Genomic DNA, 14,823 nt, shown 5'->3' with positions numbered 1-14,823 from the left:
CCACCTACTGCAGTGTTCTCATCCAGGAGCCACAAAACTTAAGGAGCTGCATTGGGCTGCCCTCTGTGACCAGGTATTTAACAAGAATATCACCTCGGTAAGGTTGATTTTCATCTTGTCTTCATTTTTCTGTGGCAACGAGAAGCGGGCAAGTATTTTTCCTGCTTTCATTCCTGACACTATATCTTAATAAACTATATGTTCTGAGAACTTAAAGTGCAAGGGTCTACAAACCAGGTTAGCCGAAAACTAGGTTCGAAGTTGCCAAAGTGAGGTCACTAAATCACTTAGTCCCGCCCCGCCCCCCCCCCCCCCCCCCCGCCCTCCCGCAGCCTTTTCCTGCGCCCAGGCCAGGTTGCAAATTAGGTAACTTCTTATCATAATTACCTAGTCAGCCTTAATGGCTTCACACACTCCGCTCAGTCTCTCTGGTCCTGCAGGGCCGCTTTTCAATTGTTAAAACAGCTGCTGAGTTTCAAACCCGAGGAGGCTCGGAGTGCGCAGAGGGGGAAGCGCTCTCCGGCTGAAGGCTGTGGTAGGCAGGCGGCCGGGTGAAAAGTGGGACAGGAATGCACAGTTTGCACACTCTGCTTCCGCCTCCAACCTCTCCATTTAGCTCGTCTCCCCACCCCGCCCTCAAATCAACCCGAGTTCCCCCTTATTGTGCACCCAGGTCTCCCAGACAGGGCGATGGTCCCGTTATGCGTCTCTCTTGGTTTCGTAGCTTTGAGGGGGTCTCGGTGGGCCTCCCTCTGCTTCCCCGCGGCTGTCTGGGAGGTACGGAGGGGAGTACGCCCCCCGCGACGCCGCCCGCGAGGGTCCGTTTGGGAGGGGGGGGAGGGTGTGTGTGTGCGTGTGTGTGTAGGCGCGCGCGCGCGGTGGCGCGCAGCGGGAGGGAGGGAGGAACAGAGCGGGAGGCAGCGGGCAGAGAGGGAGGGGGCGGGCGGGCAGCGGTGGGGCGGGAGGGGAGCGGCTCCGGGCTTCAGCAGTGACACTCGGGAGAGATCACACACTCCCAGCTCCGAGCCGCGAGAGAGCGGAGCGAACCGAGCCGCTCACACGCCGCCGCCCCGTGCGCCCAGCTCTCCCCGCGCGGCGCTCCAGCCTGGAGCCGGTGCCCAGAGCGGCCGCCCGTTGAGCCCGCGCCGGCTCCCCTCTCAGCTGCAGCATCCTCCCGCCGCCCGGCCCCCGCACTCTCCCTGCCTTTTAAAAGGACCTTCTGCCGCTCCCTCGCTCTGCCCCGGAATCCCCCCAGTTCTGCGCTTCTCCCCGCGCCACTTCGCAGCAACTTCGGCGGCCGCGCGCCGCCAGCCCTCGCCCGCCTTTGAAGTTTGCAGCGCCGGCCGCAAAGTTGGGACACTTCGGCCCATTTCATTTTTCTCCTTTATCCGCTTCCTCCTCCACCCACCTCCCCCAAGTCCCTTTGGTTCCTGAGTACTGGTGCTTAGCATCTTGGCCGGAGCCGGGGACGTGGCCCCATCACACCTCGGGAAGGGATATTTCCTCTTCCCCGCAGGAAAACATTTTTTGTAAGGTAAGTTGCGAAAGAAAAACCCCCGACGTCCGACGCCTTAGCCCGCCACCCGAGACCTGGCGCAAGAAGCGTTCGCACCCGAGGGCTCGTTTGGGATGGGGGGTGGAGGCGCGCGTCTCCTCACTTGGTGGGGCCCCGCTAGGTTCTCGGTCACAGCAGGGCGAGGGCGCCGGCTCCCAAGGAGCCGAGGGCGTGAGGGGTGTGGAGCAGGTCTCCCTCAGTTCTCCAGGCTGGCTTCGTGGCTGGGCGGCCCCAGCGGTGCTGGGAGGAGACGCAGAGAGTGCATAGGCCGGGGGCACGGGGTCCGGTGCCCAGGGGGCGGCGGAGTCCGGGGAGCCGCCCCCGAGCCCTTATCCCCGACTCAGCCTGGACACTTTCTTTGCCCGCCCGCCGGGAGGGCTGCTGCCTCCCTCCCCTGGTTCATGCCCTCCGCCGGCCGCTGGAGAAAGCCTGCGGGGCTGGTGGGGTCTTGCAGGGCGCGTCTGTGTGTGAGGCGAAAAGCGAGAAGTCAGGACAGCGCGCGGGGCTCGCCCGCCGGCGGGGCGGCGCAGGTTCCTGGCGGGCGGTCCGGAGCCGCGCAGCCCCCGGGGGCGTTGGGATCTCGCCGGCCTCGCCCGGCGGACCCCCCACCGCTCTGGCTCCTCCTTTGCCCTCTGCGTGGTAGGCGAGCATCGTTAGAGAAACTTCCTGGAGCTCAGCGGGGTGGCCTGGGACCCGATCCTACTTTTACCGGGAAAGCAGAGCGGCCACCGAGGGGACGCTCCTTCCCGCCCCAGCTGGAGCGACAGGGCATCCGGCCGTAGCACCGTCTATGAGGGAGTCTGGCGCTGCCTTCAGGACTGCAGGCGGGGCAGCTCCGACCCTCAGGAATCCGAACGATTGGCTCTAGGCCCCAGCTGTTCTCTTGGGGGCACTTCGCAAACTTCTGAATTTGGGGTGCTGTTTCGTTTCCTCGTGCGCCCTTCTTACCCCTTCCTCGCTGCACACTCCCGCCCCCAGAGGTCGAGGCGGGAGAATTCCCCGCAGCCCCCAGCCCCCGCTCCGCGCGGGTCGCCAAGGCCCCTGGAGCTCACCGCGGGCACCTCGGCGCTGCCGCTGAGCTGTCCTTCGGGTCAGGTCGCGGTTCCTCTCCCGGTCCCCTTCGGGGCGCTGTCCATCTCCTGCTCTGTAAAAGCAGTTCCCTGAAACCACCAAGACCTTGAGCGGGAAATGAACCTGAGAAAATGTTTCTGGGTTGGTTTGTTTGTGTGTTTTTAACAAAGTTCTTTTCAGCAACTTAGTTGGGTTGTAAATGTTTATTCCTCATCCCTCGATCCCGCTAAATCACGCAAAATGCATATGTGTATATATTCATTTCGTTGCTGATCGCTCCGAACACGCTACCCTCTCTTCCCCCCGCACCCCTCCTCCTCCTGCCTCGTTTCCTGAACCCTTTTTCTTTTCTGAAGGAGGGAATCTCCGCACCTCCTCCTCTCTTCCTCCCACCCGATCCCTGAGCGCCTGTGAGAACCAGGGGAGTTATCAATGGAAATAAATAGGACCCCGCTCCATTCTCCGCCCCCTTCAAACAAGTAAAATCCTCCCTGGGCTTGCAGAAGTAGAGATAAAACATCCCTCCCGAGGGAGCGGTTTTGAGGATTTGATGGGATTGAATTGTGTTATTATCCTGAAAGACGTGATGGATGGATGCGAGAGCAAATATGCGTGCAGAGCAGAGGGTACTGAGGGCGATCAGTATTTATTATTACTCATTATCGTTTATTAAGAGTGATAATAAGGCCGTAACCCTGGCTGAAGACTATGTTTATATTTGGTTTTAATTTTACGTCAGTCTCTTATTACAGTGGTTTCAGAAAGTGAAAACACCAAAAGGGTATTAATTCCTCACACTCATGCTGCACATGGAATTAATCAATGTCAAAAAGATACTGTCGTTTTACCAAAGTTTTAACCCATGAACTTTATAAGGTTGCAGTCTTATAAATGTCCTCATTTGCCTCAATCTGTCTCCTTAAAGTTCAAAAAACTTGGCAACATAATTAATTATGGTCCCAATTCCCATTTTCAATCTAAACCTATATTCAGGATTATATTAAACTATCCCATCATTTATCCTTTAAAAGTGACTCTGATGAGTTTAAATTCTTGGATGGGGAGCTGGGAATGAGGGCCCCAGAAGTTAGAGAAATTAATACTATTTCAGATTTCTCTCAAAAATCCTTCACTAATTCCTTAAAAAAAAAAAAGAAAAAAGAAATTACAAGTTTTTTTCTCTGCACAGTTCTTAACTTCAGCAAATCTACTTAATCTTTACCACACACTGGGAACATAACAGCTTGCAGCTCTGTCTGTATCATTGTTTTCATTTTTATGTCAGGCTGTTTTATTCATTAACCTGTATGTCGAAGTCACAGGCTCAGCGTGACAGTAACACTCTGTTTTAATTAGTAGCTATCATAAAAAAAGAAGCTAGAACTCTGTAATGGGCCTAAATTGGTATGAATTATGTGTGGTTTAAATTACGCATTTATTTCAGCAGAAATGAAACCATGAATATAAAACATCTTTTAATCACTTGCAGATACAGCTTTTATCTCTTTAAAATGTAGCAAAATATATAATTGAAAAATACCCTTGTAAGAATGAGGGAAGCCCCCGCCCTCAGTTTATTTGTCCTGGGTTTATTGAACATCCGTGTGGTGAAGTATGAATGTTAAAGAGTAAAGAATAATGGCATGCTGAGGGAACACTACATTCGAAGTAGCCACAGTGGGTCAGTCTTCAGATAACTTAATGCAGCAACTTTTTCAGTCGGCTTCATGAGCCTGGTGATTCAGATTTTAGTTTCCTCACTTGGATTTACTGACCAGGCTCTCTGTGTGATAGTGGGGGAAATGTGTTGTAAAGCTCTGACAAATTATTTGAAATAAAGGGGGGAAAGGTAGAAATAAAGCATAAACTGTCTGTTATCTTCCTATGTTCATTTTTCTATTCAGTCTATCTAGACGTCAGAATTTTTATTTTAAAACCGACTGTGTTTTTGTTGTCATTGTTAGGACAGAACTTATTTTGCATTTTGCTACGATGGATGAGTAGATATTGGAAATGGAACGGTTGTGCCTGAACTAACAGATAGTGTGGGAGTAGTGTGATTCCACATAATTTGCATTGATTGAAATTATTTTAATCCCTCTTCCTTAGTTTTCCCAATGATTATGTGGTTGATTCTAGTAACCAAGCAGGGTTCTCTGACACTTACTTGTTCGTTGTCTTCTTGTCAGGCGTTGCTTTGGGCACCAGCGCATCCGTAGTAGCAGCCTTGTATTAATGAAACTTGCCAGGGTCAGTTGCCATCAGCCATTCACCAGAAAGAAGGCATTTCCTATGATCTGTACTGGGTCAAAGGCAAGCGTAACCTGCAAGAATCATTCAGAGTATTCATTTGACCTTGAAATGATATCGAATACCTCTAAATATTTATTTTGGAACGATTATTCTGAAGAATGTAATTTACTCTTCCGCATTGGTTCACAATCATTTAGCAGAAGCAATAGCTTTAAAAGTTACGGTTGAATAGTCAGTCACACCAAGTCTGTGCCTTGAAGACTTTTAAAATTAAAGTCCTCCAGTATTTAAATACCCCATTTAAAAATACTTTGCAATTTAAGTCCTGAATTTAGGCTAAATTCTGCTCTATTTTCCCACTGTATTACAATGCAAATTGACACCTAGGATACACAGTTATGTTTCCACATTGTCAATTTCTACCTAGGAAGAAAAGTAAATACTGCTGTTGTTATTGTGGTTAAAGAAAAAAAAAGAGAATCGTATAGTATGACATGGAAAAACAGAATTGCTAATATTTTATTGAATTACACAGTGGTATATTGACCATAAATTCAATTATATTGCTGGGAAAACCAGCACCCTTTTAGTGTGAATCTGTGTGTGTTTGGTTGTGCGTACAGACTTATGTATCTATTGCCACTTCTGAGATGACACCTGAGATTTGCTGTTCTATATCCCACCAATGCCCAAACCAGTATAGGAAGCAGGTGGTTTCGTGGCTGCTTATTTCCTAAACACGCTTCTTAAACCCAAAGATGCTATATCTGCACCTTTCCCCTTCATTTTGGTATTTTACCAAAAACTGCAAACCAACAAATCCACACATTTTAGTCTTTTGAGATATTTGGAACACGTGAAATATATAATTTTAATTCACCCCAAATAAAAAAGGCATTGCTTGCTTTGCATTTTAAAAAGTAAGAGTGAAGCATTTGATCAGTATGGAATAAAAGCAAACTAGCAGTATATTTCTGCAGACTTTTCCCTTTGGGATGAAGAATCAGATTTGACTACAGAACAGCTGGATATTGGGTCCTGTTACAATGTCAATTTTTTAAAGAACTCATCAAGCTAGATTTGATTTAAAATTAACTTTAAAGTCTGCAGACCTCAAGTTTATAAGTATAGAAACTTCCAAAATTACATGTTATTACTCCTTCAATAAGTTCCGGATCCTTTGGAAACTGATTTATTTTAGTAAGTTGGTGAATAGTTTTTGGTTTTCATTTGTTAATTTTTTCCTGTAGCAAATTTGGACATGACATATATTTACTGTTTCATATATCTCTCTGAAGTATTTATTTTTAGTTTCACTTGTAAAAACTCTGAAATGAATCTTTTCTTTGAAAAAGAAAAATGTGGCAGAATGCATATGGTTATCAAATATCTCTTTAAATTATTCTTTTGAAAGAATTTGCTGCCTTTTATATAGTTATGAGAAAAGAAAAAACATTTTTAGAAGTAACGGGGTTATATAAAGTTTGGAAGGAACACAACAAAAAACATGATTACACATGATTGAAAATCAGTTCATTTGAGTGGAACTCTTACACACTGCCTCTGCAGTGTGGAGATTTTATATATAATAACCAAATAACAAAAAAATCAAGTTATGCACTCGTGTCTGTTTTCTAGTTGGAATGATTTCACACAATAGCACAAGTAGGGGAGACCGACTGAAGTAAATGGTGACTACGTAAGATTTTTGTCTGTTAGTGTTTCTTCTCCCTAACATGAAATCAGGGTAAACGCCCTCTTCTTCCAGCTGTGTGATCAAAGAGCCTATATTCCACAATCTAAAGACATAGCCAAAAAATATGGGCTATATTCAAATGGGTGTTTTACCAACAACAAAAGATTATCATAAGTACATCTTGTTCGCTGAGGCATGTCCTTATATACACAGATCTAAGTAAAGTATAAGACTGAAATTTATCATTTTCTAAAATAATTAGTAAAAACTGAACCCATAATTAGAAAGATCTGTGAGGTGTGACACCTTTTTGAAATTACCATGATTATTTTTAAAGTTATAGAAACTATGAACAAGTGTTTATATGCAAAGATAGATAATACCATATCTAGACAGTTGACAAAATGATAAACATTGTGGTAGTTACTTGGAGATATTATGTTTAAAAGGGAAAAATCTAATGTAAAAGGGCTTGATTTATTTAGGATTAATTCCTCCAATATAGGTGCCTCTTGGAGTATAGATGGTTACAATTTATAGCACATCGCCGTGAAAAGTAAACCCTAGCAATGCATGTGAACCTAGGAGATGGCTTTGATTACTCTCTTTTGTTCAGGTCATATGTACTCTAAGCCCATAGGCCTTGCCAAGTGTAACATTATGCATTTTATTCCAGTAATAAAATGTGTTTCTGATTAAATTATCAGTCATACCAAACACACACACATACACACACACGAACATAAATGTACTTGATCCTTCTTAGTTATCTTGTTTAAAATACATTTAAAGGTAAATAATAAATACTAGTATATCTATCATGATTTAAATCTAAATATTGTTCATATGTTGATAGCACTCAGTAAATGTTGTAATTTCATATTAGATTACAGCATTCACTAAAATTCACTGATATTATCAAAAGCTTCAAATAGAGATTGATTCAGAAGTAACTGGATCCTGTAATTGAAGAGATATTTGTTGCCAACAGTGGTGACAGAGATCAGAAACAGCAGTGCTGGCTAAAACACCTGGCAAACTGAGAAGAGACAGCAATCACTTACCTCTTGGCCTCTCCAAGTCTCAGTTCTGGGGCTGATCCTTCAAAATTTGCTAAAATTGCTATGAGGGACTTCCCTGGCAGTCCAGTGGTTAAGACTTCGCCTTCCAATGCAGGTGGGTGCAGGTTCATTCCCTACTGGGGGAGCTAAGATCCCACATGCCTCACAGCCAAAAAACCAAAACAAAACAGAAGCAACATTGTAACAAATTCAATAAAGACTTTAAAAATGTTCCACATCAAAAAAATTCTTTAAAAAAATTGCTATGAAAATATATTACTTTTTAATGGAAAAATAAAACTGCCTTTTAAATAGGAGATACAAATTTAACACTCTAACAATTGCAGTAGCAGGATTAGGTACTAGTAGATGAACCAACAGACGGGTCTCCTGAGAGATGGCCTGAGAGGGACCCTGCCCCAAATGTCAGTATGGTCTCTCATGGTACTAAAACACCACCTAAAAAAAGATGATTTTTCATTTTTAAAGTAATTTTGTTTTTCAGCATCCCCTATAAATATGAAAATATCCCCAAGATGGGAAACAGGGTAAGCTGCAATTGGCCAACATCTTCCAAAGATGTTAATGGCTAGATAAAGCCAGATTGAAATGAGGCTAGTTTTAGACAGAATTTTAGAGAGGAATGATGTATATCTTGGGCTGTCTTAGCCTCTCCTTCTGTAGACAACCTACCCTTAGTATGTACCTGTTCTATGGTCTCTTCCTCTGGTAATCGATTCTCAGTTTCTTATACTCTAGTATAAGTTATACTCAGGGCCAGCTTCATGGGCTGCAGTTAGGAGGAACCCCTGTGCTCAGTTGAGTAGTCTGCTGTTGTCATCTTGAAATTCTTAATTTACGAACAAGAAATCTTGCATTGTGTCCCACAAATCATGGAAGTCACCTTCATTCTCCTTTGGTGTGAATTTAAGACAGAGTCTTAATGTCAAGGAATTGGAAAGGACATTTGAGATTATTTTTGCAAGGTTAGGTCCAGTGAATATTTGATTTAAAAACATGTCTTTAACTAAAATGAAAGAGACAGGATACTTCTTTAAACAATTGAGGTAAAGGTTTCCCATTGCCTCCAAAATTATACTGAGTAGTTATCCAGCTTCCAATAGTGTCAGTCTTGTAAAGCAAAATTCCCTAAAACAGAGTGTCCTTTTCCCCTCATTACAGAACACACGGTGTCTCATTATGATGAAAGGAGAAAATATCAGATGCTTTATTTATATTTACTTTTATGTATAAAGAAGGAAAATGTTAATATTATTTTCAATATATCTATTGAAAAAGTCACTCTCAGCATATCAGATGGTCATTGAACAATAAAAACAACATGGCAGAGGTGACAGCTTCTATGACGTAAAAAGACAAAGTAAAAATGACATTCTAATCAACTTTTACGGGAAGTCAGCCCTCGCCACAGATTAACTAGAAAAAAATTTTAAATATACAATTTCATCCACTATAATTAATTATGATACTTATTCCAGTATAGAATACCTTAAGTTATTTTATGTAAATGAAATATATCTATATATTTTAATCAGAATTCTAAGAGATTTGGAGACAACCCATTACAGAGCCAGAGGTCTTGAAAGGAGGTGGACAGGTAGCTGGAAGAACCCTCAATTAAATTAGCCACCATTATCTTCAAAGGTATTCTTAGTTATTTGTACAAACATTTCATAAGTCCTCTGTTATCGATAATTAGATATTATACTCCATTGTATTCTGAAATTTCAGTATTTTAAGAGCTAAAAAAAGTTATCTAACCTTCTTAATGCTCTCATAAAAATGTATATTGTGTTACCTTTTGAAATTTTTATTTGAAATTTTATTAGTTTTCAGTATGGTTAGTTATTAACTGTGTTAAAGTTGTTTCTGTGCTTTGGATTTCACAGAGTGAATGGAAAAGATTCTGTTTACTAATAATATTATAGCCCTTGACTGTTTACAAGGTGCTTCCACATCCATCGTTTTCTTTCATCTTCACAGGAACTCAGTGAGGAAGTTATTATATCCTCTTTCTCCTGAGAAATCTGAGGTTTCGGATTAAAAGACTTACCGAAACACACACTTTTAAAATAAAGTGATGACTCTTTGATTTTAGAAGGAAAGTTGATAGAAATGTCTAAAATTTTTTAATTTAGATTAATTGCCAAATTAATTTGCAAGGACACAATTTGCTTAGAATTTTTTTAAATATAATGATTCAAAAATATCATTAATTTAGTCTAAATCCACAAGACTTTAATCGTAAGCTTTTTATGTGCTACATGTTTGTTTGTTTTGATATTAGTTAACTTATTACGGAATCTTTTAGGGGAAAATGATTACGTTTTCCAGTTTTAAATCATTATTTAAGGTCATGCCTAAACAACTTTTCTTTGAGAATAAACACATTCTAGTTGAAAATAACACAAAGGTCCAGCAAGGATAAATAGAAAAACAATGCCCCACACCTGTCCTTCTAGAAGGTTAAAGACTTTTTTTTTAATAAGGAGAATTTTTGAAAGTGAAATGGGGTATCGATTTCTGACTATATGTGTAAGTTCTGGTGTAAACCTGCCCCGCCTCCCCACAATCCCAACCTCTGTTTGCACAGATTCTACCCCAATCACAAAAGGCAAAGGAGTTCATCACTTTGCTTTATTAAATCTACATATAGCCATGGAATCAATTCTTGAAGGCAAATCTCTTTTCCTTTCTTCAGCTCTCCTCTTATGGTCTCACTGACCAGCCATCCAACCCTTGGTGTTAAAATGCCCTAAGATACGCTATTGGTTGCATCTGATGTGTGTGTGTGTGTGTCTGTGTGTAAGTGTGTGTGTATAACAGACAAAGTCTTTAACATACTTTAGAGACAAGTTGTCTGGAAAAGGAAACAATAAAACATTTTCCTCAGAAAGTGGAGACTAATAAGAAAATTAGGGATTAAAATTGAGTTATAAGTGTATTAGAGGCATATAACCTATGATTTTGACACATATTCCAAGTATATGTGGCAGGTATAGTACTGAAAAATCAATAAGCTACAGAATCCCTTTTAAAATTAGTAGTAATTAATAGTAATTAGTAGTAATTAATAGTAATTAGTAGTAATTAATAGTAATTCACACTACAGTTACTCCATTAATAATGTGACATTTTTGAGAGGTAAGATTTCAAGTTAGTTCAGTGCTAAGATTGTTTTAAACAGTGATTTCCCAAAAACTTGGATGAAATTTTATTTTTCAATGGAATAATGAGAGCTATTATAGACATATATGATAAGATATTCCAAATATCCAAAAAGTTTAAAGCCCTTTAAAACACAGTGAGGAATAAGTAAGTTCAGACAATGAAAGTATTTATACACACCCCCATATTAACACTTCAGCCACCAGATTCAGTCTATAATTGAAAAAATGTCTCTACATTTAAAGTTTATTCACACTTACAAAGCAACGACCACAAAGAGGCAGTTTGGAAACATCTTTTCTCTTGGCAGGTTCTGTCTTGTAATGAGCACTGAACACTGTTGACCCCCAACACTCACCAGCTGCAACCTTTCCTCAATGTTTCCCTTAAAAAGTTTTTAATAAGAATAAAAACCACACCTACCTATACCTCTTACTTTTCGGGGAGGAAAGGAATGAAGTAATTGTGGGTCTGAATACCCATATTGGGTCAGTGTTTTGTGATTTGTCATCTCGCTAATTGTTTCAGGCTTATATGTTTGTATTATTTCATCATAATTTGCTATAGACTCTTTATTAAAAGTGACTGTGAGATCAGTCCACATCGTCTGCCTTTTGACTGTCCTGTTCTTCAATCATCTCTTAATCCAGGAATAATAATGCAGAACATCGCAGGGACTGAGCCTAACCCTCAACTCTCTAATCTCAGCACATGCATCTTAAATCCTTTGCTGGATCTAGTGCCTAAAAAGCTGGCGCACACTCACCTTTGAATCAGTTTTAATCCAGCTTTGTTTTTATTAAACAGTACTGATGTCCTCAGATAAGGCATACCAAGGATAACAAAAAGAATATTAAGAGTTTCTACTGTCTGTGTGGTTGTTTTTAAAAACCCAACATCTTGGCCTTTCCTCCGTGTTTCTAGTCAGTCTCTTATTAAATAGGAACCTAACCTTTTACCTGATAGATTAGATAAATAAAGGTAGAATAATCTGATGCTGAAACTCCCCCTCATATCTCATATCTTGTTTTAAGAGCGAGTCAAAACCTGTATCTTTTGCCATTGAATACAATTTTGCAACTAGTTGGGTAGCTGGATTATAGTATTTGTAAATAAATAGAGCCTTCTTTACTTTCAAAAGAGCATTCATGTCTACGATTTTTTAATCTTATAACAATCCTGGGAATAATTGTCTTCATTTTGTAGATGAGGAAACTGAGACTCAAAGAGATTGAGACTTGCTCCAAGAACGAAAGCCGATAATTATTTGGTCAGAACTTCTCCAACCCAGATCTTCTTACTCTCAGTCCAGTGATTGTTTTCTATTTTAAATAGAAATTTTGGCAGCCTTTTAACTGTCCCCAGACTTGAATAAATAAATTAATACATACATAAAAATTACATGACAGGGGGAGAATGGATAAGAATAAAGAACAAGCCAAAAATTAAATTCAAGTTTTTGTAAAAATATTCAATCCTGAATTGATAGGAACCCAAGATGTGGGAATAGTCACCTGAGACACTGAGACAGGAGACAGGAGGGTGAGACAGAGAAAGACAGGAGAGAATCTCTAAATTACTAAATTGTCAGGAACCAGTGTCCTTGGAGAATATTACCTCATCTGTCCAAAGACATGGCTCTAAGTTTATAGTTTGTTTTTGGCCTTGGATTTTAAGGCCAAACAATTTGAAAACTTTAACTTATTTCTTTTTACAAGAACAACATACTCGCATGCCCTCCTTTTTTCTGGAAATAAGAATAATCTAGGGTTAAACCATTTTGACTCTTTAAGGTCCCTGGTATATCTAGCTCACTCATCTCTCTTTCGATTACGTTATCGTGAGTACAGTTATTTCTAAATCGCTGTTTTGATCTCGTCCTGGGCTTTGGCACCGGAGACCCCTTTAAATCCTCTTTGGTAGCAGACAAGCTTTAATGCTGTCATATCAAAACAACTGCCAGGGGAGAGGAAGGAGTAAAGCTTTAGGACCATCAGATACTTGGGAAAATATGGGATTGGGTCCATGGAACCACACCGCTTCCTAGTCTGTGATATTTATTATTCTATGGTAATAATAAATAATTTCTTCTTGATAGCATTTATTTACTAGGACTGTATTTGCCAACTCCAGTATGTATCACTATATGAACAAATTAGAAACTTTGGAATAACTTTGAACCTTCTCACAATTTCCCAAATGGTAAATGGTCCACTTGTCCATTATTGGGCTTTAAGATGAACCTAGACATATTCCCCAAAGGCAATAAACCTGTCTGTCATTCTTTTTTTTAATTTAAAGGAGGTAGAGAAAAGAGAAAGCTGTGAAATTGTGTGGATATAATAATAGTTCTCAAGGTAAGAGGAAGAAAGGATGTGGACAACCTGTATTTCACCCATGCTTCTCCCTAAATAGATGTTTAAAATGTTAAACTTTGGTAATGAATGAAAATTAGAAATCAGAAAGTTCAAACAATGAAAATCTTGGAGATGAAAATCATAGTGCTGATCTTACCGGATTAATAGGATTGGAAGAGTCAGAGCTACTCAAAGTACCGTCCCTGAAATATCAGCACCTGCATCTCCAGGGAGCTTGTTCGAAAGGATGAGTCTCAGGGCCCACCCCAGACCTTTGGAATCAGAGTCTGCATTTTACCAGGGAGGCTGGGTGATTTGTGTGCATAATAAGGTTTCAGAAGCACTAGTCTGTACCACTCCTATTCTCTGATCAGAATGTATCCCAACCAAACATATTTTACGTGTTTACAGAAGACAGAGGCCCTCCTGAGTAATGCACTATGTTATTCTTACCAGGACATTCTTGTGTTCTTAAGGGCAAAAGAAATGCATCCTTATACGAAGTCCCGGCACTGCCTAGCACACACCATCTGTCTGTGGCAGCCACACCAGCAGATGTCTGTGATGTCCACCTCAAAAGATTAAAGATATTCTTCCCAACTTTTTAGGTTTCACACAGTAACTATTATAAGTTTAGCGCCCATAAAATTGTCAAAAGCATCCGTAACTTATTTCCTATTTAGCTCGTATTATCTCTTGTGAAGCAGATTCCATAAATCAGCAACAACAGTCAATTTTATTATTTTCATTTCCCTTTATTCGTTACACACTCATGAAACATCATGGGCATCTGCTAGGGGTTGGGTTCCGTGATCAGCATATCACTGTTATAGAGAGAGAGCATGTGTCCTTGCCACCCTGGGGGGGTGTCAAGAATACGTACAGAGAATTCAAAATGGTTTGCAATAGAAGTATGAGCGTGGAACATTTAGTGCACAACTAAATTTCTCTGTGGCTGTAGATGCTGGAGTCTTGAAGAATGAGTGGGATTTTGCCACCAGAGAGGGGGCAGTGGTATCCTGGCAAAGGAGGTGGCAGCTCCTCCGCGAGCTGGGAATGTGAGCAGAGTGCGGGGAAGTTGTAGGAAGTGAGTTTGTAGAGTGAGGAGGGGCCTAAAGGACCTCGCATGCATGCCCTTCATTCTGTACTTCATGGGAAGCCTCTGACTTTTTGTTTTAAGCAGAAGAGTGAAACAGATTCCATTTATAAAGGGGACAGTACAGTGCTGTGCGGCACGATTGAGCAAAGATGCAGGAAATGAGTGTGAGAACAGTCAGGGGAGATGCAGTAAGTGGACAATTTGAGACGTTGGCCGTTCGGTTAGAGGAGAGAGAGCAACTTTGAGAGAAGATGCAGCAGGGAGATCGTCAGGACTTGATGGGTAACGGGACACGGGGATCAAAATATCAGATAACGTTGAGGTTCTAGTTTAGCTGCTGGCAGGACCGGGCTGCTGAGGTAATACTGATGTGCACTGATGTCAAGGGAGCCCTTCAGCAGCCTCACCAGGAGCTACTGTGCCTTTTCAGACGACAAACATGGAAACCAAGGCTCAGAGCAGTTCCGCTTACTTCATCTGCCCACAGTGGCAGTGGTACCCAGGGTTTCCGACAGAGGAAGGAACCCAGATTCAGATTAGAG

The 14,823-nt window shown here is 41.5% G+C and overlaps 1 protein-coding gene across 1 annotated transcript in view; it reads left to right on the top strand.

Moving 5' to 3' along the window:
• Nucleotides 1–989: 989 nt before the first annotated feature.
• The window catches only part of NDNF (neuron derived neurotrophic factor), a 45,216-nt gene continuing 31,382 nt past the window's right edge, over nt 990–14,823 (top strand). The window contains exon 1 of the mRNA XM_004265092.3: nt 990–1,534. The gene's annotated coding sequence lies outside the window, so the exon portion shown is untranslated. The remainder of the gene's footprint in view (nt 1,535–14,823) is intronic.

This window comes from Orcinus orca, chromosome 4 (genome assembly GCF_937001465.1).
Source record: "Orcinus orca chromosome 4, mOrcOrc1.1, whole genome shotgun sequence".
Taxonomy (NCBI): domain Eukaryota; kingdom Metazoa; phylum Chordata; class Mammalia; order Artiodactyla; family Delphinidae; genus Orcinus; species Orcinus orca.
Note: the sequence above shows the minus strand (reverse complement) of the source record. Positions and strands in the feature narration are given on the sequence as shown.